General features: G+C 45.0%; 1 long non-coding RNA gene across 1 annotated transcript; it reads right to left on the reverse strand.

Annotated features, from left to right (window-relative positions):
• Positions 1–2,880: 2,880 nt before the first annotated feature.
• On the reverse strand, positions 2,881–5,711 carry LOC127059085 (uncharacterized). Its single transcript, XR_007776526.1, has 5 exons — positions 5,514–5,711; positions 4,591–4,765; positions 4,363–4,502; positions 3,551–3,617; positions 2,881–3,435 (listed from the first exon to the last, which is right to left on the reverse strand). It is a non-coding gene; the product is annotated as an uncharacterized LOC127059085 (long non-coding RNA).
• Positions 5,712–23,177: the final 17,466 nt, after the last annotated feature.

Here is a 23,177-nt window from a genome sequence, read left to right on the forward strand (position 1 = left end):
GGACTTTCTCACTCAGAGGGAAGATGAAGACTTTAGGGTTCCTGAAAAACCCTGCACTGACTCCTGAGAACCCCAAAATAACACTCCATAGATTGATTAGATGTCATCTACCCACACATCAACTTTCATGTAATCAATGCATGTCTCTTCCCACGTGGCACTCCCTATGTTTGGCACAACTTCATCCAGATACTCCCACCCTTTCCTATTTATGACTCTGAAAATCTATTTACCCATGAATAGATTCAGTTTGTACAGACGCTGCCTGCTGCGGGTCCTCTTCACTTAACTTTGACTGACTCACCCAATGCTGAAGGTGTGAGAAAGACCATTCTGTGGACATCACTATAAATAAACAACACAGACCCAGCTTTGCATTGTCTGTGACTGCACCACAGATAAAAGTGGTGCACTTAGAACCAATTTTTTCTGCTACCCAGCAAGCTTGGAATCACGGTCAACGAAGACAGTGCAGAAGCTCCTCTTGAAAAGCAGGACCTTATTAGCATCTCATCACACTGAGAAAGCAGTGCCTGACCCTGAAAACCCTCACTGAAAGAAGATAATACTCGGCTCCTGAAATTTTACTGTATGGCTTCATACTCTGTTTTTTGGGGGTTTTTTTGTCTCTTCAGCAGGACATTTCATTCTGCACCCTGGAGATGGTAACGTCTTAGTGATGCCATAACTAATGTCTTTCATGATTTGAAGGCATGTTGAATATCACCATTTTCACAGAGAAGACACCTACTAGGAAGAGTTCCTGACTAAGATTAGTGGCAAACTTATCACTGAAAGATTTTTGGTGGAAAATTTAGCTTATGACTGAAAAGGAAACTGCAGACAAAATTGCTCTTCTCAAAACCACAGTTTCTCACCTGAAAATTGAAACCTTCAGCCCACAAAGTTTTTCAGTTTTTCATCAATGCTTAATGATAAGATTTTCTGTCATCAGGTTTTGGGTTGCTAATGCTTTTATTTAACAAAAAAAAATTCCACTCACAATATTTACAAAAATCATCTTTCTAATTTAAATCCTCAGTAGTGGGAAAAATATTCTCTCTAGTTGATTTATGACAGTAGTTGAAAGGCCGTATAATTTCAGGAAGAGTGTTAAGGAAAAGACATAAAAAGTACAAGAAACAAATGAGTCAGAAGTAGGAAGTGGATCAAGGATGCAGAAGACATATGGAAAGAAAAGCAAATCTGAACTACTTCCTGAAAACATGGTTAGAAAAGCTTCCCTCCACAAAAGACAAGCACTCACTGATAGTAACCAACCATAATGTCTAGATAGCCCCAAAAAGGAATGATAGTTGAATTTACCTCAGCAGCAAGTCTTTGAAGTCCTGTTAATTTGGATGAACAGCACAGAAGTGGAACTCATGCTTTGTCTGCTGTTTTGTTCATCTCTATATCCTCCAAGAAACCCAATTGCTGCAAAATCCCTTCCTCCTTTGTCTGGTCCCCTCCTCCTTCTCCTCGCCAGTGATTATTAAATGCTATCCTTCTGATCAGCAGCTGTTTTGTGGAAAATGGTCATTTTGTAATCCACAATGCAATCACAGCACAGCTGTTCTGGGAGATTATATGGGAAGCGATTGCTGCGGCGTGTTGGGATTAAGTGTAGAAGAGTGACCTGTATTAACTCAGTAGAAAGTTTCTTTAAAACACTGAAAGATTCCAGCCATCCCCATGAGGCAGGTATCTGGGAGCTTGTATGGAGGAAGATGGCAGCTTTGGCCAGTGTTACAGGGGAGGAGTGACTTTAGCTGGGAAACTGGCAGCACCCTTGGCATCAGGTCACCCCTTGCACTGGGCACTGTCCCAGCAGAATGGAAAGACCAAAAGCATCCTAGGATATCTTCCTGGCCACACCCAATAGCTGCAGAAAGGGCAGAATAAAATAAATGGGGGGAGGAAAGTTTACGCAAATGCATCTGCTCTGAGGACTGAGGATTTCAGTCCCTGAAGAGATACCAATACAGCTCTCCCCATGGGCACTGGAAATTTTGATGCCAGTAGGAGCCCCTTAGCAGAAGAGCTGCAGAGTGGCAGACTGACACTGTGGCATCACTACCACGAAGGAGGTATTTGAAACAGCAGCAAGTCAAGCCAACAGTCAAAGCATAGGAGAATGAGGTAGATTGTCAGTGTCACTTGTAGCGACAGCTTTTACCAAAATGTGAAGGTCACTGGGAATCCCAGCTTGTTCACATTGGATGAATTTGGGAACCTAGTAAGAAGAGACAGAGACACACATTGACACAAAGTCCCCTCTGAGCTCTTGTCCTGAAAGTTTAAAGGCTCTCAAAATACCTGTGTGGTATCAAACCCGTGAAAAGTAAGGATGTCACCACCTCTCATGAGAAGGTACTAGACGCCATGGAGCAGAGCTGCACTGAATCAAACTGCAAGGGAGGAGAACATCAGGGAGGGGAACATCCCAAAGGAAGACACATCCTGTCCTCTCCACAAGCGCTTTGCCCAGTGCCAAGCGGGTGAGGCTCGTACCACCACTGGGAGGGAAGGAGGCAGATTCCCTGCATGCTGCTCTGCCAAGACAGAGGATACCAGTGGTCCATCCATTGTCATGCCTGTGTCCAACACTGGAGTGCAGAGGCTGGAGCAGGTGCAGGAATAGCTCTGGGTGACAGCCCAGCCTGTGACAGCCCCACACAGCACAGGCAGCAGACAGAGAAGTTCACGGTCCAGCAGATGGGCTGTGCCATGCCGGGCTCCTGACCCTCCCTGCCCTGAGCAGAATGGGCAGTAGCTCTGTGGTTATTTTAATCCAGTGGCTGCATAAACTCCTCTAATGTGGATAAGCGTTTCTAAGACGGACTAACTGAAAGCAATGCTGAATGTCCCTGTGCTCCCCGGACCGCCTGCAGGTTTTTGATTAATAAAAAGGTTCTGTTTGAAACAGATGTACTTATGTACTTAATTTACTGGAGCAGGTAGAGCAACAGCTGATGCCATTTAAAAGGAGAGTGATTTTTTTTTTGCTTTCTTTTTTGCAGTCTGTCCGCATCTGGACACCTTAAATTTAACTTCTAAATGCCCAGTTAAAAAAAAAAACCCAAAAAACAAAAGCCTGGTTTCGAGCTCAAGAATAAATAAAGTCGATCTCTACTGATAATCCTTAACACCTTCCTAATTTTAAGCTTGGTGAGAGTATCATTAAAACCCAAGATTCTCTGTCAGTTTCTAAAGCTGATTTCATGGCATATACATCAATGAAATTAAACTGAATTGGTTTTATAAGAATAAGAATTCATGTTGGGAAATAAATTGATCAGAAATATGCTATGGTTTAAAAAATATGCTTATAGCAGATTTAGTATTCTGAATAATGGCAGATATTTATCCTTCCAGAAGATGGCAATCTTTCTCTAGTCTTCTTTTCAGGAGTCTCTGCTGCTCACATGTATGCTAGGGGAAAGCAACAGTGAAGTTTAGACTTCTATTCCTTCCCTTGAAATTCCTCCCCCTTCCCCTTATATATATATTTTTTTTTTTGACATTTTTATGAACACAAACTCTTTACCTTGACTCTGAAATGGGGCATGGATCCGTCCCTTGGAATTATCTGAGTATGGGAAGACTTGAAATCACTGGGAAAAGAAAAAAAAAAGAGGAATGACTGCAGGAGCTTGGCTTTTGCTCACCTTCTGCCCTACATGAAGTTATTCTTTCTAACACTTTTCACAATATTTTGTTAAGTATCACATTAAATTTCCCCAGATTATTGCACACAACTCATAGAACACCAACCACCAGCGCATGGTTCCTGATGTTCAACAAAGTCCCCTTTGCAAAATTGTGGGGATTATATCTGGTTTTGGTTTGGATTTTGGTTGGTTGGTTTGTTTTTTTTTAATTTTCTGTATTAACCTCATCTCAATCTGAACTATTATAGACAGGAAAATCAACTGTATCTGTCTTTCACCCTGCTGTGCCTTCAATTTTCTCCTCTTTGTATCTGATATTTCCCACCATAATTTGGCTTGGCTAGAGTTTTTGGATGCCTCTTTCTCTTTGAACTCAGCAGCAGCCAGTCCCTGGTGACTCGTTTAAATTTCGCCCATTGAAGTGAATGCCCACAGCAGTTGATTTCCTGTGCAATCAGCCAAATGCTTGACTTACAGAAACAAACAAGGAAACAAAATGCAAAACCCCCCGAAATCGTCACACAGCACCACTGTGGAGATTGCCAACTCCAAAGAAGCCTGGGCATTGACGAGTGATGCATTTTTATCCTGGCTCTATCACCATCTACACCCTGGCTTGGGTGTACCCTGCCCCAAAGTGACAAATTCAACTCCCAGGGATGTTGGTGGACAAGAAGGTCGAGGATACCTTGCCAGACAGGGCCCCAAACTTGCAATATTTAATTGGTGGGTCTCAAGAGGCACACGACTCCCCACAGCCCCCCACGCAGCGATGCTCCAGGGATATCAGGGACCATTTGCTATCCTGACATTGGCTCTCCAGCTGACCTGGAGAGAAAAGGAGAGGAGGAAGGGTGGCTATTTACACCCATAGACTGGCTCTGTGAAAACTGGACAAAGACAGGCTCATACTCACCCCTCATTCCACACATTCCTCGCACATGACACTTCCCAGCGCTCCCGTTTTTGCTGTTTTTACGGGAAGATCACTCGGAGCCGCAGTCCCCTCCCTTACTGCCGTGCAGAAAGCAGGATGTCTCCCGAGTGACAGTGACATGGAGAGAGCCAGACTCCTCAAACCCAGTGACAGACTGCAAATGCCAGATTTCTCCCTGAGCTCTGAATAATTCCACTCAGATTGTAACCTTTATTTAGCTGTTTGCATGATGCATTAACTCTTGCTCTGAAAATGACCTCACCAGGCATATTTTTTTCTAGTCTAAGCACATTTAAAGGTGAATTCTGTTTCTAAGATGATCAGCTTACGTTGCTAGACACTGAGACTGTGGCATAAACAAAGATTGAATTGGACTGAAAAAATGCATCTTAAAGATGGACAAACCAGTCAGTCAGTTTGGACCTTACTACTTTTTTTTTTCCTTCTTTTTTTTTTTTTTTCTCAAAACAAGTCTTCGTTGGCTGGATTTTTTTTTTTCATTTTTTTTCCTTTTTTTATCTTTTTTTTCTCCTTTTTTTTCTTTATGGTTGTCAGACCCTCAAAAACCACAGAGAAAGCAGACATGAAAAGGAAAAAATCAGATGCAGCAACAAAGACTTTGAGGACTCACTCAAGATTCTAGGTGCCTCAATTTCTGGATAGGAAACATAAAACTATATATTATATATAAGGCTAGGGGGTTGCTTTTCACAGAGTACTTAAACTCTAGGATGTGTTTACTGGAGCACATAGAAAAAAAAATAGTATTTATGTAATTTTGCTAACCATGAACTGTAAACAGACAAGAAAACCACAAATTTACACATAGATCTATAAGGATATTAAAGAGGTGCCAGTCCAGAAAAGGGTCTGCACAAAACTCCAAGCAGACAAATGCTTACCTTATCCACTGCTCGCTATTCCCATCTGCTCTTCTGAAACATCCAGTGAAATACTACAAGGTGATCATGGATTTACCCCCATGTCTTTCTGTCTGACTGAGCATGCAGTAGCCAAGAAATTCCATGAGATCTTAGCAGACGCTTTGAAATGTACCAAGTCTGTCATTTTATTGATGGTTTAATTCTTTCTGAGCTCGCTAAATCATCACAGCACATTATATCAGCCACTAGATTGGCAGGGCGTCCACTTCTGCAGAACGAGCCTTTGTAATTTGGTAGTCTCCTCTATGAAAATTGTTGCTGCTTTTAAATCTACCACTGACAAGATCTCAGTCTGTTTCTACTCAGAATCACAAACACTCAGACTCAATGACTACCACAGGCTCCTGGGGCTTTTTATCATCAAGGGGAACCATTGCAACAACATCGTCTCCTCTCAGATGTAACAGAACCCAAATAACTTTGGATAATCACCTCTAGTGATACCCAGAACTCCTACCAGAGCTATAGCACATATTTTATACAGCTATCTGGTATTGACTGTGCGCCAGAATATGATGGAGAGCCCATCACATCCTTAGAAAAGTTATTCCAATGATTAATTAATCTCATTCTTAAAATTTTACTCTTGCTCTGTAAACAGTGTCTGCTTTAGTTTTCCAACCTGACCAGGCAGCTCCAACACACAAATAAATAGCCAGTGAAGTGATTTCCTAAAAATGTTATTGTAAGAGTCACAAATCAATGTGTTTCATTAGAGGCACACACTGTGATCTAACCAGCTGGCTGGTGGCCCAAATTCCTAGTTCTGTACTTGGCTCTGACACATCATTTTCCCCTCCCATCGGCCAAGTCATTAGTGGTGCGTTTACACTGCAGTCAAAGCAGTGGCAGTGATGGGGAGTAAACATTCAGTGCTTGTTTTAATTGGGTGTTGCTAGGAATTTCACTCCAGCAGTGTGGAACACAATGCAGGGTGCAAACCTAAGTCCAGGAATGAAGCAAACTGTGCTAAGCTCCACATAGCCATGGCTGGATTGATGGTTCAAAATAGCCCTTGTTTCCACACACTATAAAGCTGGGTCCTTGGAGTAATTCCCACAGATGCAAATCTACAGCACAGGGGATTTTGGTGGTACTGGAATCAGCACAAAGACAGTGGGAGACATTCTGTTTTGGTAATGAAAATATTTGAGGACCTAAAATTAATCTGTGTAGAGAGTACTTCACATGGATGCAAGTGATCTTGCAGCCAAGGATATGCTTAATATGTTTTAAAGCAAAGAAAATTAAAAAATCATTTGGAACAATACAGTTAAACCACATTGCATTTTGGTTTCACTCATGGAAATGAGAAAGCTAAAGCAATTGTTCTTTGCTTCAATTTATCTTTTCCTCCATTTCACTATGGGGAATCCGAAAAAGCAGAGTTAGAGGAAGCCTCAAAGGTTATTTAATCAATCCATCTGCATCACTATGACCTTAGCACCCTGAAAATCTTCAAGCCTACTGTTAAAATTTTTTTGCAAGGGAGATACCACTCCGTCCTGGAATACAGTCCTTTGTAATATCTTATTTTTCCAGTCAAATCACAATGTAAACCAGAAAACCTTTCCACCTCTGCAAAATGCCACGGCGTCCATTCCACATCTGATTTTTTTAATTATTCACATGGATTGTCCTCTCAAGGCCATTGGAGCTACATAGCTCATTAAGGTTCTACTCACATGCTGGCATTTGAGGAACCAGTGCCTCAAACGAGACATCTAAGCTAGCAGGGAAGGTTTGGAAATCTAAAAGAGTGAGTAAGACAGAGAGTTAGCTTTTTTAAGGCAAGGCGTGGGAGGTGTTTTCGTTCTTCAGCTATTAAAAACTCCTTGCTTTGACAAGAAAAAAAAAAAAGGGGGAGGAAGAGAAAACTGGGAGGGGAAGGATTAATGAAGAAAGAGGCAGCATGGCAAGTAATGCAGTAAGCATGGTGGCCAGCAGGCACGAGCGAGTTTCTCAGGCTGGGTTCCCTGCCAGAGCAAGGGTGCTGGCAAGCACAGATCAGAGAGGTCAAGGTCTAATATGGTGTCTGAAGAGAAAATGAGACCAGCTTTCCTTACAGGGCTGAGCAGAGGGGTTTTGTTACAGTGGGTGCTTAGAAAACAATCATGCTAGATATTACAATTGAACATTTTATCTTTCCGCATAATTATCCAGGACTGAAGGCATCTCCTTTTTTCCTCAGATTTGATGAGGATTTGGGATCCCTTTCCATTCCTTTATCGCATTTTGGAGCTGTGGCTTCACAGACAGTCCTGCTGTCAAATCCAGTCTCCGTGGCTCATGCATGCTGTGGTGGGCAGCGCGCTGAGCCACCCCTGTGCACCAGGGAGGAGACAGGTCAGGACAGGGCAGCAGTGACACCAGTGTGGGCACTGGCCCCATGCCTTGGAGGCCCAGTGGGAGCAGGGAATGCCGGGATCAGATGGTGTCACTGCCACGGGCATGGGGTGGATGCAGCGCGTGTTTGCTGTGCCAAGGGAGTTTCGGGGCACCCAGGCTTCCCTACAAGTCCTGAGGGAAAGGAGTGCCCCAGTGGTTGAAAACAAAAACACCAAATATTTTGGAGACAGCCAGCAGAGAAACTGGGTGTCTGCCTCTCTTCTGTTGTTTTTTGTTTTGGTGGGTTTTTTTTGGTTTTTTTTTTTTTTTTATTGCCTTTCTTTCTGTTAGGTGTTTTTTTTGTTTTGTCTCTCCTCCTCTCTCCACGCCTCCCTGTTTCCTCATAGCCAGGATTCTGCATGCCCAGGTAACCCCAGCTCCATGCATGGGCCAAGGACATCAGCTCCCAAGGGTGACCCAGCCATGGAAAGGAGGGGCCAGGCACAGTGACAGCATCCTGGCCCAAGGGAGGCCAGAACGAGGTGACCCTGCAGCCACAGCCAGGGGCCTTTGTGCAAGAACATTATAACCTGGGTCTTAAACCACGTGCTATTTTTCCATCAGGCTCACATTTAAAAATAAAAAAGATAAACCACAGTCCTTCCTAGCCCCCATTAGTTTTTTTCTGAGCAGGCCCAAGCTGCAATATCTCAAAAACTCATTATTTAGCCAGCTTTGCAGGGGCCTTTGTCATAGATGACAAAAGATCTGTTTCTGACAGAAAAAGTGAGATTTATTTTAAAGCAAGACATTGCTCAAAATGTGGTTTGTTTGTTTTTTTTTAAGAAAAAGTAATTAGGATTTTTAAAATGTAGATAAAACAGAGTATTCCCCTGCCAGCCTTGTTCTCAAGAAACAGCAAAGTGGTCATGACTGAAACTAAAATCAAAACCAAAAAGAGCCCTATAAAACTACTGAAGCAGACATGAGCTAGATGATGTTGGTTTCAAGCCTGGCAAAGGCAGAAGCAGCCCAAGCCAGACCTTGTGATGTAGTGTGTCAAGTGACTGTTCCAAGAAGGAGGCAACACAACCAGCAATGTCTGCTGTGCTCTGTGCACCCATTAACATGCTAATCTCAACCTTAGTCTCTTCCAGGTAGCCAAGCACTATTATTGCTGAGTTTTACAACTAAGCATTAAGCATTGTGGCTAAACAGCCTGACTGAACAAGAATTATTTGCCATCACCTGAGCAAGGTAAGCATGAAGGCAGGAGAACCCAGCTAGTATGTTACCACAGGCAGAACTTAAAGAAATTAGGTCAGGCAGAATGGAAAGAAAACTTCAGAAACCTCTTCCAAACAGTGAAAAGTAGTCCTCTGTGGTACAGTTTCTCATGGGAAGCAAAGGATGCAGGCTGGGTAATGCACTGGAAAATGCATTGCAGGCAAGAATCTTGCAGGAATTGGGCTAGGCTAGAATGTAAAATAAGGGACTGGATGAGCTAGCAAGATTTTCCAATCTCTAATTTCCAGGGTTAAAAAAATTGCCACAGTTAGCATTGCTTGAAATTCCTTCACATGAGTTACAGAATCTGAGTGAGGCAGAACATGAGGCTGGAGCAAGAGAGGTGGGTGTGTTTCCTGGATGACACAAAAGAGAAAAAAAAAGCCCTTAGCCTGGAATAGGCTATGAAACTAGGAGACTGGCAGGGGGGAAAAGGAGGGAACACAGCCCAGAGGGGCTGCTCCCACCAGGCTGAAACATGGGTGAGATGCACTGAGGACACCATGGCGAAGACTTAGGGGCTAGGTCAGTGGTGAAGAGGGTGGCTCTGAGGGAGCAGTGACACTGCCTAAGCATGCTGCCATCACTCATGGTCAGTCTTCAGCTCTGGGTAAGAAGTGGGAAGGTTCAGCTCCTGCTCTCTGCATGACTCTCCAGTATTATTTTTCACCAGCAGAGTTTTCAATTATCAGGACATTTTGATTAGGGGCTTCTCTCCCACTCTCCCTGTCTTTAAAACAAGAGTTTTCTGTTTTGCTTTGGTTTGAACTCAGATTTCAGAGGGTTGGATTAAAACAGGGGATTGAAGAGCTGGTCTTTCACTCCAATCCAGTGCTGAAAATAAATATCCTCAATTACTCCCATCAGTCATGAAGCCTCACACACAGCTTTACCCATGCAATCCTGACTTTCAACATCCCCAGCATTTCAGTTCATGACTGGATGCAGTCCCAGGTCAGCCACAGTCCTTTCAAAGCAGGTGACTGGCCTGTTCTAGGGCCTTTACCAGGTCTGGTAAATCTGTCTGTGTTGCAATCCTAAGGATGCCCTTGGGCTCTGCTAAGGGACACCTGAAGTCCAAACTTATGGAGCATTTCCCAATCGGCCCTAGGAGAGGTCAATCCTACTGCAGTACATTTATTATTCCAGCCTTGGAACACCTCTAGGGCTAACAGAGCAGACCAGGAAAACAGCTCCCTCTGTAATCATCATGCTCCAGGTTTGGTACAAAGGTGACGTGGGAAGTACAATATTCCTAAGATTCCAAATGAAACCATTCCTGAGCTTGCTGGTGTTTCTTTCCACCCACAGTCTGTTACAGACTTTAAATGTGTGCTTCATGGTTTTGTTGGAGCAGATCTGCGGTTCCCTTCTCTTCATAGATTAAAAAGCATTTTTAAATTATTAAATTAAAATTAAAATCTGTAGTGAACTTCCCCACAGACCTTCTTAGCCATTTTTACAGCTGGCTTGAACTCTGCACTGAAGATCTAGAGACTGATCTGTTGTTTCAAAAGCTCTTCTGAGGTCCTCAAGAAGCTTTGAGATCCTCTAGAACAGAAGAGCTACTGATGTCTTTTCATTGTTGCTAAAGAAAAAACCTGTGGGTCGCAGATCAAATCTGGTAAGGTACAGGTTGTCCCAGACAGCACCAATTGCTGCCTTGGGGATGTATTCAGGAAGGCGTAGGCAGGGGTGTCAGAGGAGCCATACATCCAATCTGGCTTTGTTTACTGTATTTCCTAATGGGAAGATGCCTGTACTATTCCTTCCCCACCTTCCCAGGCATTCACTGGTGTCCTGACTCAGACACCCAGCTCACTAGCCTATAACCAAAATGTACAGGCAGGGAAAGTGACCTGATGTCTGCAGGATCTTAGCCAGCTTGGAAAATAGCCATGGCTTGGGATGCCTATGTCCACCCCCAAAAAGCTTCTCTCTCTTTTTCTGAGCCCAGGGCCTCTCTAAGCTACTGGGTTTGTGTGTGGGCACTCAGACTTCCCACAGAAGAGAGCAGCAGGGAATGCAGGGAGAGCCACTTCAATCTCCTATCCCAGAGGCAGATTTAATCGAGTGCTTTCCACAGAGCTCAGGGCTCCTAGCAGGGATGAAGGAGACTGAGTCTCTTCACAATCCTTTGGAGGTTCTCACAGAGGCTTTCCCTGTAGTGGTCACACCTTTCAGGGACACAGGGGCATCAGCTGGACACAGCAGTTACGTGCTCTGACCCCGTGCACAGCATTCACCCTTGGGGATTTTCCTGCCCCCGTTGTGGCCATGGTTTCTCTTAAATCTCTGTCTTTTTAGGGTAATGTCCAAGCTGGGCTGAAAAACTTCAACTGACCAGGAATTTACCGCCCCTAAACTGTCCCAGTAGCTAACCAACCTCTCAGTTTGGAGTGCACACCCTATTTCTAGATGGTCTTCACTGCCAGCCAGTGAGGTGAGTTCTCCATTGGCAACCCAGGCAGTTCAAGACACGCACAAGCCCTGACGGGCAATTTTCCATGTTGTTCACATGCTTTGTGGCAAGTTGTGGCCTGTGGCAGCCAGTGCTCTCTGAACAGCAGGAGGGTTCTCTCCTAACAGCAGGGCTGGCTCTGACAGCCTGGGTCAGGGCATTGCTCCTAACAGATTATTTGGGCAAGGCTACCGTCTCTGGGGGAGAAGAAGTTTTATTCAAACCAATGCTGTGCCACTTGCCCTCAGGTCAGAGCACAAACCTGGATCACTTTATTTACCAGCGTAGGTGTAATCTAGATTTCGACAAGACCTTTTCTTCCAGCACTGTTTACTATTAGAAGTCTATCTCTCAAGTGAAATGTTTGTGGACTTCGATTAAGTCAATTCCTAACTTTCTTTTACGTAAACTACATTTTGAGTCCTCTCCAGTTTTCAGCATCCTTTGAGAACTTCAAACAGGGAAACAGAAGCCAGTAGTCCAGCATGATCTCACCAGCCAGGCCTGTACTGCAGGCTGTTCCCAGCTTTCCTTCCTCTTAGGAGCACAGCACAAGGCACGAGTCCTCCTGTCCTCACCTGTGTACCTCATCTCCAGGGTCAGGGGTCCTACAGATTTGTGCCAACTGGAGAATACACTAATCTTGTCCCTGATATGAGCTCTCAGGAGATTGAGGCTTTAGAGGGTGTCAAGTTACACTTCCACTGCTCAGCTTGGACACAGAAGTTAGTGGAACTGAAAAAATGAAAATGTTGTCCCACTCACTACTCCCCTCATACATTTCAGAGTCATGTCTTTCCTAATCTGTTGAGGTTTTTAGCCTGGAGCCTATTTGTTTTGATTCCCATATGCTCTACAGTGGCACTGTGAGACAGGATATGTCTCCAATCTCCCTGTCACATCCCAATGCACACTTTGCTGTAAGAAGGTAGCCACAGCAGTTTGTTGTTTAAATGCACTGAAGAGATCCACCCGTGCAGTTTGAGCTGACCTTTCTGTTGTTGTCCTCCTCCCTGTCATTGATGTGATACACAAATACGGCAGAAATTAAATTTTCCTGATAAATGAGTTCAGGAGATGATAAAAGATGACATCCATGGGACGCCCCCTAGAAGCACTTGCTAATAAGAGGATCTCCCCAGGCAGGTACTTTCTGAGGTCTAACCACCGACACGCTTTCCAGCCGTGCAGCAGGAGTGCTGATGGTTATTTGCCTCTAACCCTGCCACCCACAAGAACGTTTCTGCATCACAGCCCACGGGCTCTTACACGCCATGGTCTCGTTCATTCCATCCCAACCCAAAAATAGCCCCTGCTCAGCCCCTTTGCCTCGGTGACCGCAGCAGGGCTCCGTCACTTCTGCTGGCGGGGCCGCGGGTCACGCCAAGGCAGGGAGCCACTGCAGGGCACGGTGCTACAGGTTAGGTGAGCACGTAGACAGTGTCACCTGTCACTGCACCAGCTCCCCTTGACTTAGGGATACACTGATGCAAGCTTTGCGCTGTTGCAAAACAAATACTACGGAGTTTCAGCCTCACCAGCCCGCAGGTGTGACACAGCTGTCACTGTGCCTCAGCACAAGTGTCACTGCCTTGCTAGGCAACCAACACAACATGGTAATGGCCTGTCAATGTACCACGGGAAGGTCACAAGGCTGAGTCTTGAACCTGCAGCAGCAAACTCCAGGACTTCTTTTGTTGAGCTCTCCATGGTCAGGTATCCCAGGAGACAGAAATTATCTCCATCAACCAATATTTGTATTAATAATAAAAAAGAAAAAGAAAAAAAAAAGCGCCTCAGCCTGCTTTGCAAGCACAACTACAATTTGCAGCTGCGAGCTTAACTTCCCAGCCATCAGAATGCATTTTTCTCCATGTCTGTCTGTTTTCTCACCAAGGCAAACATTCACTATCATGGGCAAAGTTTTAGGGGCTATGTTGAGCCCTCTTGGAAAATACACACAGAGCACACTGGAAGCTTATTGTCCTTATTGTCAGTGCAAAGACTTCCCCCTGAAGTTTTGCCCCTGACTGGAAACCTCTGCTGGGGCACTTAAAGGGACAACTTTGCCTTCAGCAGAGAGCAAGGTGGCATTAAGGTCTGAGCACTAGATAAAGCCAAGAAAGCAGGAGTCTCATTGTGCTAACCCTTATCTCCAGAAACACCTTTGACATGCAGAATGTTTGTTCGAGGTGATTACCTGGGTGGAGAGGTTATTGTTGCATAAATTATTTACTTTTAAAACCACAGTTATTTGCCTCCACCCTTCTCACCACTGCCCTGTGTACCCCAGTCGTAACACACCTTAGCATTTGGGAGCACTGGGAAGAACTAGGAGGATAGCTGTGCCGGGATGCACCGGGCAACAGACAGATGTCCACTGGGAGCAGTCATTAGCACAACAGAGCAAAAATAGTCACCTACAAATGAAGGGAAGCAAGGCATCAATTCCTTTGCCTTTGCCTTTCCCTGTCTCTGCCACACCAGAGGCCAGGGTGAATTTCAGTTAATCAACAGCACTTGAGGACATGGTTTAGTGGTGAGCATGGTGGTGGTGCTGGCTGGACAGCTGGACTTGGTGATCTTAGAGGTCTTCTCCAACTTTACCCATTCTGTGATTCTGTGAAATAAACACAGTCTAGCAAGCCTCATGCACAACAGGGATGTGCTCCCTCCCATCCCTGCAGGTGAGAAGAATATCTGGCTTTCTTCTTCTAATGCTCTGTGCATCTGAAACTCTCAGAACCATTCCTTAACAGCTGCCTGAAGGGAGCAAGCAATAGAATTGAATGGAAGGGGTTTGGATATACCCATGACACAGCTGCACTGATAAGAAACACCTTAGAGTGCAGAGGAGAGATGGAAAATTGGCCCTGGGCTACTGGATAGAAGGAAGGTCACTGGCAACACTTCCTTGAGTTCACTGGCAACACTCACATTGGTTTTTTGTGGTGCAGGATTACACCCATAGTCTTTATCCCAGACAAAGCAAGTTAATTTCCTGGCCTGCAGCATGCCCTGCTGTGTCCAGTCCAGCACTGGAGACCAGAACCAATAGGCTTCCATTACTGGGTTTCCCTTGGGAAGTTGCTCCACACATCAACAAAAGTCAGTCCTGATATTCAACTAAAAATTTCCTTTCTTTCCATTACACCAGATACTTTCTTCTGGATCTTCTCCCTTAAGCAGCATATTCCCCGTTCCTCTGTCCTTCCAAGACAGGGTTTCATCACTGTGTATGCAAACCCAGTACTTCAGAGAAACTGCCTGTCCAGCCCTGTCCTGCCTTGGTTCACCACCCTGTCAAAAGGAAGCACAGCACTGGCAGTGCTGGGAGCAAGACTCAGATTTTCAGAATTGTTCAGGAATCACAATCCCAGAGCAGTCTGTGGCAGCTGCAGCAGTGACCATGTCCAGCTGCCACAGCAGGCAAAGAGGCTACAGTCCCACTGGGACAGGACTGGGTACCTCCAGAACAGGTCTTGCTGCTCCTGATGACAGCACTGATCACCAGAAGCAGAATAACCATGGCATGAAGGTCAGCGTCACATGTACAGAAATACTCCCCAAAGTATCAAAATTGAAGAGAATTATGAAAATGAAATGGTTTTCTTTCAGGCCAATGATTGCACCCTGAAACAGGGACACAGATCTCTGTGATAGCCGTGCTAGTGATGACTACTGCCTTTCAACATCACCTGGATTCCCAAGGGCAGTGGTGGTGATTATACTTCTGAGCAGCATCTGGCACGCTGGGGCCTGGCTTCTCAGCAGTGCCATAGAGCAGATAACAGCAATAACCATTAGTAATAATATGGTTTGGTTTGCTCCCTCAGACCGTTAGAATAAGTTGTCAGTAAGAGTAATGAGCATTGTGCTTGCCTTTGACGCCAGTGCAAATTTAATTCCAGTGCTACAAAGGTATTCACTTGGCTCAATGAGGATATAGTGACACTAGCTCTAGGCACAAGCAGCCATATTCCCCAAAATGCATGTCTATTCCAGATGTTCTGCCTCACTAAAAGAACAATTCAAGATTGAGAAAAGAAAAAAATAATCACATTCCCCAGAGCTATTAATCCCTTGTTCCTTCAGCAGGCTTACCAGGGAAACAGTCACAATATGTGAGTCAAACTGAGGTAGCACATAGGCTGAATCTGGCCCAGATATGTGCAGACAATTAAATTATGTTATATTTGTGGGGCAGCCTGGAAAGCTAAATTGAGACAGACAAGTGCCTATAAAATCTGATGTGGTTTAAGGCACTCTTGTCCAGTGGTTTATTGCTATCTTCTGAGCTATGACACACGAGCTGAACAGTGCCTGTAGTGGTATGACGTGAAACAGAACGGCATAAATCACATCCTGCAATAGTTAGCTTATCAAAAGGTGAATGGATGCCTTTAGTCTCTCTGGGACTGAGACTAGAAAATTGAGGCAGATCTATTACAATATATTCTTCCAGCTCTTGAGTGCATGTACATACACAATACCTCTATTCCTTTCAGAATAGGGCTCGCTTACTTTAAGAGTAAAAATTCAACAACCAGCCACAAATGGTTCCCAAATTATACTAACATAGAAGAATACAGCCTCTCTAGGCTGTTCAGATTTGCAGTACAAGAAGGAGCATCAAGGCAGATGTTTCCAGGCAAGGAAGCAAGCAGTGCCTTGGTGTGGTGCCAGAAGTTAAGGCAGTTGGACCCATTCAGGTCTCAGAGATCCAATGCAAGGTGAAACACCTGAGGCTATTGATGAAAACCAGTGAGCTCCCACAGGAAATGCACAGAGAGCTGCTGGCCCTTCTCAGGACATAAAAACAGACAGACTCCCATTGGGGAATAAACAGGACACCCCCCTCGCTTTTTTTTTTTTTTTTTTTTTTTTAATTACTTTAGGAAAAAGACACACCTTCTTCCTCTGTGCCAGGCCTTAAATTCCAGACCACCAGTTCAATGATCTTTGTCCTCTTAGTCATGGCAGGGGCATTTACGACAAGGATGAGTGTGGCTGTCAGCATTGTAAAGCACTCCACCATGCAGTCACAGAAGAAAGCCTATACAGGCTGAGCAAACCCAGCGATAACAAGTAAATGTCTGTTCCGAGGTATTTCAAATTGAATTACAAATTATCTAACTTCCCGGCTAGCAGGGGTCAGATTACAGCAACTGACTCTAAGGAGGCAAGGAGGATTCATGAAACTTTATTCTTTATTTATTAAGTTTTATTCTTCAGTGGTGGAAGTCACCAGAAGCCTGGGGGAACTGAACACTCCTACAGACAGAATGCAGCCCACGGGCCACTGGCTGGACCATTTGGACAAAGTCAGTCGTGGATGTTGGAGCCTATGCAATGTTTCAGACAACTCATTTTCACTGTTGCTGGGTACATTTAACACCTCAGAAGAATGAGGCTCCCTTTTCTAACTGCTTCCAAAATGTGTATTCGGTGACCTCAAAACAAGGAAACCTCTAAACCCAAATAAAAATTCCCTCGTAGTGAAGAAAGTCTTGAAGTCTCTCATTTGTAAAAGGATGTCAGAGTCACTGGTTTCTTCACAGAGTCCCCTCACAAAGCCTCTTTCTGCCATGTCTGCAGCAGAGTATTTAGACAGAAGGTTACATGGATTGGATTTCAAAGCAAGGAAGGTCAGAAGAGATCTTCCAGCTGTGAATAGCCTCCAGATGTGGGCTTTTCTTCTCCAGTCCAGAGGGAGGGGATGAAAATGCCTTTCATTAGTCTCATAAAATTAAATGGAAAAACATTGTCTGCTGAGGAGGCTGGGCAGCAGAGAAGGTGGAGTCAGAAACTGGGCAGAACAGAATAGGAAAAAAAAGCAGGACCACAGCTGAAATAGTTCAGGATGTGTATCATCCTAAAAGCTGTATTCTCTGAGGAGGGATTGGGCATTAAACAATATGGCAGGCGTCAGCAATCGAGGCATTTGAAATGGAAAAAGCCAAATAACCCAAAACATAGCTTTGTTTGCAGAAAGAATATTTGTTCCTTCCCCAGAGCTGTGACAGGAGCTTAAACTGTGAAACACCTCCAGGGAGGCTGTGTCTAAGAGAGCTTCTGGGTGAAACTGTGCTAAGCCACAAACAGCATGCTTCTCCTACCAGCACCCCACAGTCCTGGACTTGTATCTAGTTATCTCTTCTTCTGCAAAAATTGTCTATGGACAGCTTATACCTCCTTTCAGCTTATTCATGCAAAATTATTCTCCTTAATTGAAATTTGTCTCCAAGCAATGACTCTGTGCAAGCTGGAAAGGCCAACATCCCTGGGGACAAATTTTACTCTCAGTTATTTCTGCAAATGTACTACTCCCAACTGCAAATACACAGAATCCAAATTTAATTGCTGATACAAAATTTGGTATTTCCTGCTTGGACAGGTGTAACTGTTTGGATCAGACAGCCAGAGCACATTTACTGCTAGGGAAGACTAGTCTCTTTTATCTTCTAAATGTCTAAGGAAATCTACTAAGGAAATCTAAGGAAAGAAAAGCTAATAGGGAAAACAATATTTTCCTCATTTTGAGAGCATTACCACAATGTTTGCTTACTTTCACTCAAAAGTCCCTGTTTCTGGATAATGGCATGTCCTAGCACACCAGCTCAAAGAACATTAGAAATGCCCTTAAGAGATGTCAGCTCTTCATCTGGAAGTTTGTTCTCTTTTCCAGCTCATCAGTTCACTTTCCACTTCTGCAATATGTCACCAGTGGTCAGATGATAATATGGAAATTACTGTAGAACAGCAACCCCAAAAAACAGCTCGACTAGAAATGTAAGATGACCTGTGCTAGCCCAGAGTGAAGCAGCAGTATCTCTTCTCTTGCAGTCACCTCACTTAGGAAAGAAATGTAAGAAACAGAGGAAATACCAACTGTGTATCCCAGTCTGCCTTCTCAGCTCCCATCAGCCTGCTGTTTAGGACACTCCTGATGCACAGGTAACATCTGTGCTGCTGCATTTGACACTCTCCAAAGGAAATAAGCTGCACAGATGTGCCCAACCCCTTCATGGATTGTCTTCCACCAACAGTCTGTGGCAGAGTTCCATTATTCCTTGATGCCTACGTGGAAAAGTCCATAGCCTGTTTATTTTAAACCTGTTGCCTAACCAGTTTATCAGGTGCCATTAGTTTTTGTGATATGGAACTGCATGAATGTTAGTTCTTTGTTGACATTCTCCATACCATTTGTGATTCCCTTTCAGGCATCTCTTCTTCGAGATTAGCAATCTGTGTTTACCCAGAAACTTCTCCTACTTCTGATCACTGTTGATGTCTTCTCTTCTCTTACTAGTGTTTCTTTATGCTCTTCAGCGTAGTAACCAGAAGCACTCACAACTTTCAGACTTTCAGCAGACCATGAAGTACACAGAAGCATAATCATGTTCTTTGTTTCTTCTGTACTCATTCCTAACATTTCTTTTTGGTTTTTTGACCTTAACAGAGCCCTGAAAGACTGTTTTCAGCAGCCCATCTGCAATGAATCCAAGAATTTCTTTCTCTGCTGGTAGAAGCAGACTTAGAGACGTTCAATATATCTGTACAGCCAGACTGTTTTCTTCCTGGTGGAATTCCCTCGCATTTGCCACCACTGAATTTCAGCTACCAGGGACAGCCTAGGCACTCACTGCCAGGAGATTTTCTGCAGCCCTTTGCAGCCGGCTTTATGTTGCCTCTCTGGAATAACTGTGGGATTCAAGTAAACTCGCTGCTCATGTTCCTGTCCAGACCATTACAAGTGTGTTGAATAACACTAGTGCTAGCACAGAGCCCTGTGAGGTCCTTCTGATGAGCTCTTTGTCGAGACTGACCATTTGAAGTGCTCAGGTTGACGCTTGTTTTCTTACTTATGATCCCCTTTACAGAGCTCTCCACAGCCAGGGCCTGCCTCCGAGACTGGTCCAGTGCAAACGAGAGCCTGGCACCCGCCCTTACAGATGCAGTGTGCTCAGACAGCAGGTATGTGAGGCCACTCTGTGATAACTAGACCTAGTCTCTGTAATGGCATGGACCTTAAATCAAAAAAATCCAGGGATGCAAGAAACTGAACCCAGGTGCTTGCTGGTGTCTGTGTCACTGAGTTTCAGGGCATCTGAGGGCTGCATGGCAAAACCAGGGCTACTGCACAAGGAAGGTTGAGGTTGTTCACATTGGTGGAGGATAAGTGCAGGTCTGCACCATTCCACTGCAGCTCCTCGCCTCCATCTACCAAGAGCTGGATGGCTTAGAAACAGATCAGTGTGAGCACAGCACACCCCCCACTCTCCTCTGCCAAACCACAGGATCAGCCAGGATGTCGCCCTGATATCCTCTCCTGAAATACCTCAGCCCCTCAACATTCAGCCCCTCAGAACACCCCAGTTGGGATTCCAAACTGCAGAACATGCCTTCTGCTCCTGACTCTCCACTGCCAAAAACCTCACGGTCATGTGCCCCATGGTTTCAGGTGCCACACTGTCTCCAAGGTGAGAGGGGCCACCTTGGGGGAAAGCAAATAGGAAAGTATCCCAGGCATGAGAATGCCTCTGTGGTTCTCAAGACAGGAATTTCTCTCACACCCATCCCCTCCCTCTATTCCTCCACACTGCTTTGTGCAGTTGCTGAACCAGCAGCAGCAACAGCGGGCAAGTTTAGTCACTCCAGCACCTGGGTATCGATTACACCTGAAGGTGGAAAGCAAGCAATCAAAAACAAGGTGTCAGCTTTGCCAGAGGATTCTCCTCAACTCCCAGTTTGGGCCTAGTGCCAGTTCTCACCCTGCTGTACTTCAGCATCCCAGCTCTTCCCATGACAGGTGTTTATTCAGGCAGAGGGATTTCACTTTACGAGCCTTCAGGCTTCATGGAAGGCAGAGAATTTCCAGAGCTGCTTTTCCTTGCAGCATTGAGCAACCTAACACCACTGACAGCCAGAACAGGCAAAAAACAGAAGCTTCTTTGTGTCAGGGTCAAGCCCTCCCATTACTTGTTTCTGCCTGCTGACATTTCCCTAGACGGCAAAAGGATTTTTAAATTACAGTGACAATCTGGCCTTTCTTGTATTAAGAACTCAGCATGCATGGTACCCAGCAAGGCTGAGCAACAGCCTGCCTTCAGAGACTGCTCTCCTGGGAAGAAAAGCCTCCACAGATCTCTGACTCAGAGCCTCTCAGCTTGGCAACCCTCTCCGGGCATTTTGGGAGGGACACAGCACGTACCCAGTGACCCACACTGGCGAGCAGCATCAGCTGCAGCTGGGACAGAGTGCAGTGGAGAACCATCAGTGGCCACTTGTATGACTGCTGGGCAGGACTGCTTTCCAGCAAAGAGCAAGGCTGGGATTCATGTCTCCAACGCAGCCACATATCCTGCTCCCCCAAAAGGGGACAGCAGAGACAACAATAAAACCCCTCTGAGAGACGGAGATGCACATATCAGCTACCAAAGACTTTGCAGCTTCCATTTGTCGTTGCTGTTTCCATCCTGCTTTCACTCTGCAACCTCTTATTTTGGTGGCTGTGGCCTCTCTCTTAACTTACCATACCACACTTCACCATGCCCACTCTTTGTCCCACGGCATGGAAATGACCTCTGCATGGATGGAGCCATGAAGGTGACAGCACTGGACTGGAACAAGAGGATAGGAGGCAGCACAAGGAGCCCCCATAAGCTGTGCTGCCCATAAATGTTCGTTGTCTGATCAGAGCTGGTCTGCCCTGCCACACTACTGCTCCTGACACAAGATGATTCCATCCTTGCTGTAACATTTGGAGACTTCAAAGGACATCAATACCTCCCTTCTCCTCCACCCTGAGCACTTCTCCTGTAGACAAAAGGGTTCTGCAGCCAGCCAGATGGAGTTGGTGGTGATGTGGCAGGAACAGCTGTCCTGCAAGTGGTCCATGAGTCAGAAGGGCCTCTTTCCCCACCATCATAGAAAACACTGTCATTTTAAGGAGTATAATCAACCAGCTGTAAGAGCTGTAACACAAGTGTCACACAGAAGTTCCTAACACGTGTCTCGCTGCCTCTTTAGCTACAATAACAGAAATAGAACTTTGGAGTGCCCTATCAGCTGTCTGCACACTGCCTGCCCCAACACACTCACAGCAGCACTGTGGGGAGGATCACACCCTGCCCTCAGGAGACTTTTGCCCTGTTCTTCTGGATCTGATGAAGATGATGGTGTCTCTTGTTCCTCTGTGCCTCACTTGACCCAAAAAACTCAGCACTCACACCAAACCTGGCCACCACAAAACTGTTGCTGCAGGTTTTTCATCCCGTGCCTCATCCAGCTCAGTTTGACCCTCTAGCCCAATTTTGAAGAGTACTATAAGGTAGACCCATTGTCTTGCATATCACAGGAGATGTAATATTTTTCTCATCAAGGCAGTACCTACAGCTCTAGGGCAACACTTAAGCTTCAGTCCAAGGATCAAAATCTGCATTTTCTCAGTTCACCTCCAACAGTCTTTATTCTTCACCTGTGAGTACTCTTTACCTGTATCATGTCCTTTGCTTCTATTCACTAATTCTCACTTTTTGTCATATATCTCACAGGGATGGAGGTGTGCAGACACACCTATCAAATCCAAGCAATCACTTTGTGACAACTATCAAATCCAAGCAATTGTTTTGTGACCTTGAGATGTTTTGCTGAATTTTGTTCACACTCACAAAACATCATCCTTAATAAGCACACTTGAAATCCAAAAACCCAGGCTTTTAATACTGTGTGCTTTCTAATCACCCTCACAGCCCGGCAATGTGGTGAGTGCTCCCTTTCTCCTTCCTCTTGCTGCTCATTTCCTCCCCCATATTCCCAGTACACAGCTGCACAGGGACTACTCTGACTGTCACTGTTATGCAAGTGTCACAAACTATCCAGGCAATTCCTTAGTCCCACAGCACCGTTTGTGGCTATGCTAGAGAGAGATCCCTTGTCATAGGATTTAAGTGAAATCTCCCAGAAATTAAAACCTTTGGCTTTCCCTGTCATTACCACTGGTAGGGCATATCTGGGGGTGAAATATGGCTGTGAGATCTGTGAATGTCAGAGGGACATCAGCATCTGAAGAGCTCTAAATGACATGATCTGTGTTCTTCTGTGCTATCACATTGCAAGCTCTTCTCCAGCTCTCTCTTCTGCCCCTGTTAAGTTGCTTCCAGCTTTATTTCTCTTGTAAGTTCCAAAGGCTCACACCCTCTGAATAGCTAACTTTGAATTTATTTTCCCCCAGATAATAGGTCTGCATTTTTCCAGTTTGAATCTTGTGCTATTATTTCCTGCCCATATCCTGCCTCAAGCACGAGGGAGCCACACAAGCAGTGACTGTACATTACAAAAGCAGAAGGAATGGAGTCATGAAAATTTTTGTGTTTGAGAATACATAAGGCACAGACAAGGAGTGGGTATGCATGAAGGGAAGCAAAGTATAATTTATTTTTCTTCTCAAAAGTCAAATCAAGAGCTGGCAAGAAGCAAAGGGGGCAGGGAGCAAGGAAAGAAGGCTTAGTTAAATGTTTGGTCTTTATGCTGTGGTGAGAGGC

The sequence above is a fragment of the Serinus canaria genome, chromosome 1A, assembly GCF_022539315.1.
Source record: "Serinus canaria isolate serCan28SL12 chromosome 1A, serCan2020, whole genome shotgun sequence".
Taxonomy (NCBI): Eukaryota; Metazoa; Chordata; class Aves; order Passeriformes; family Fringillidae; genus Serinus; species Serinus canaria.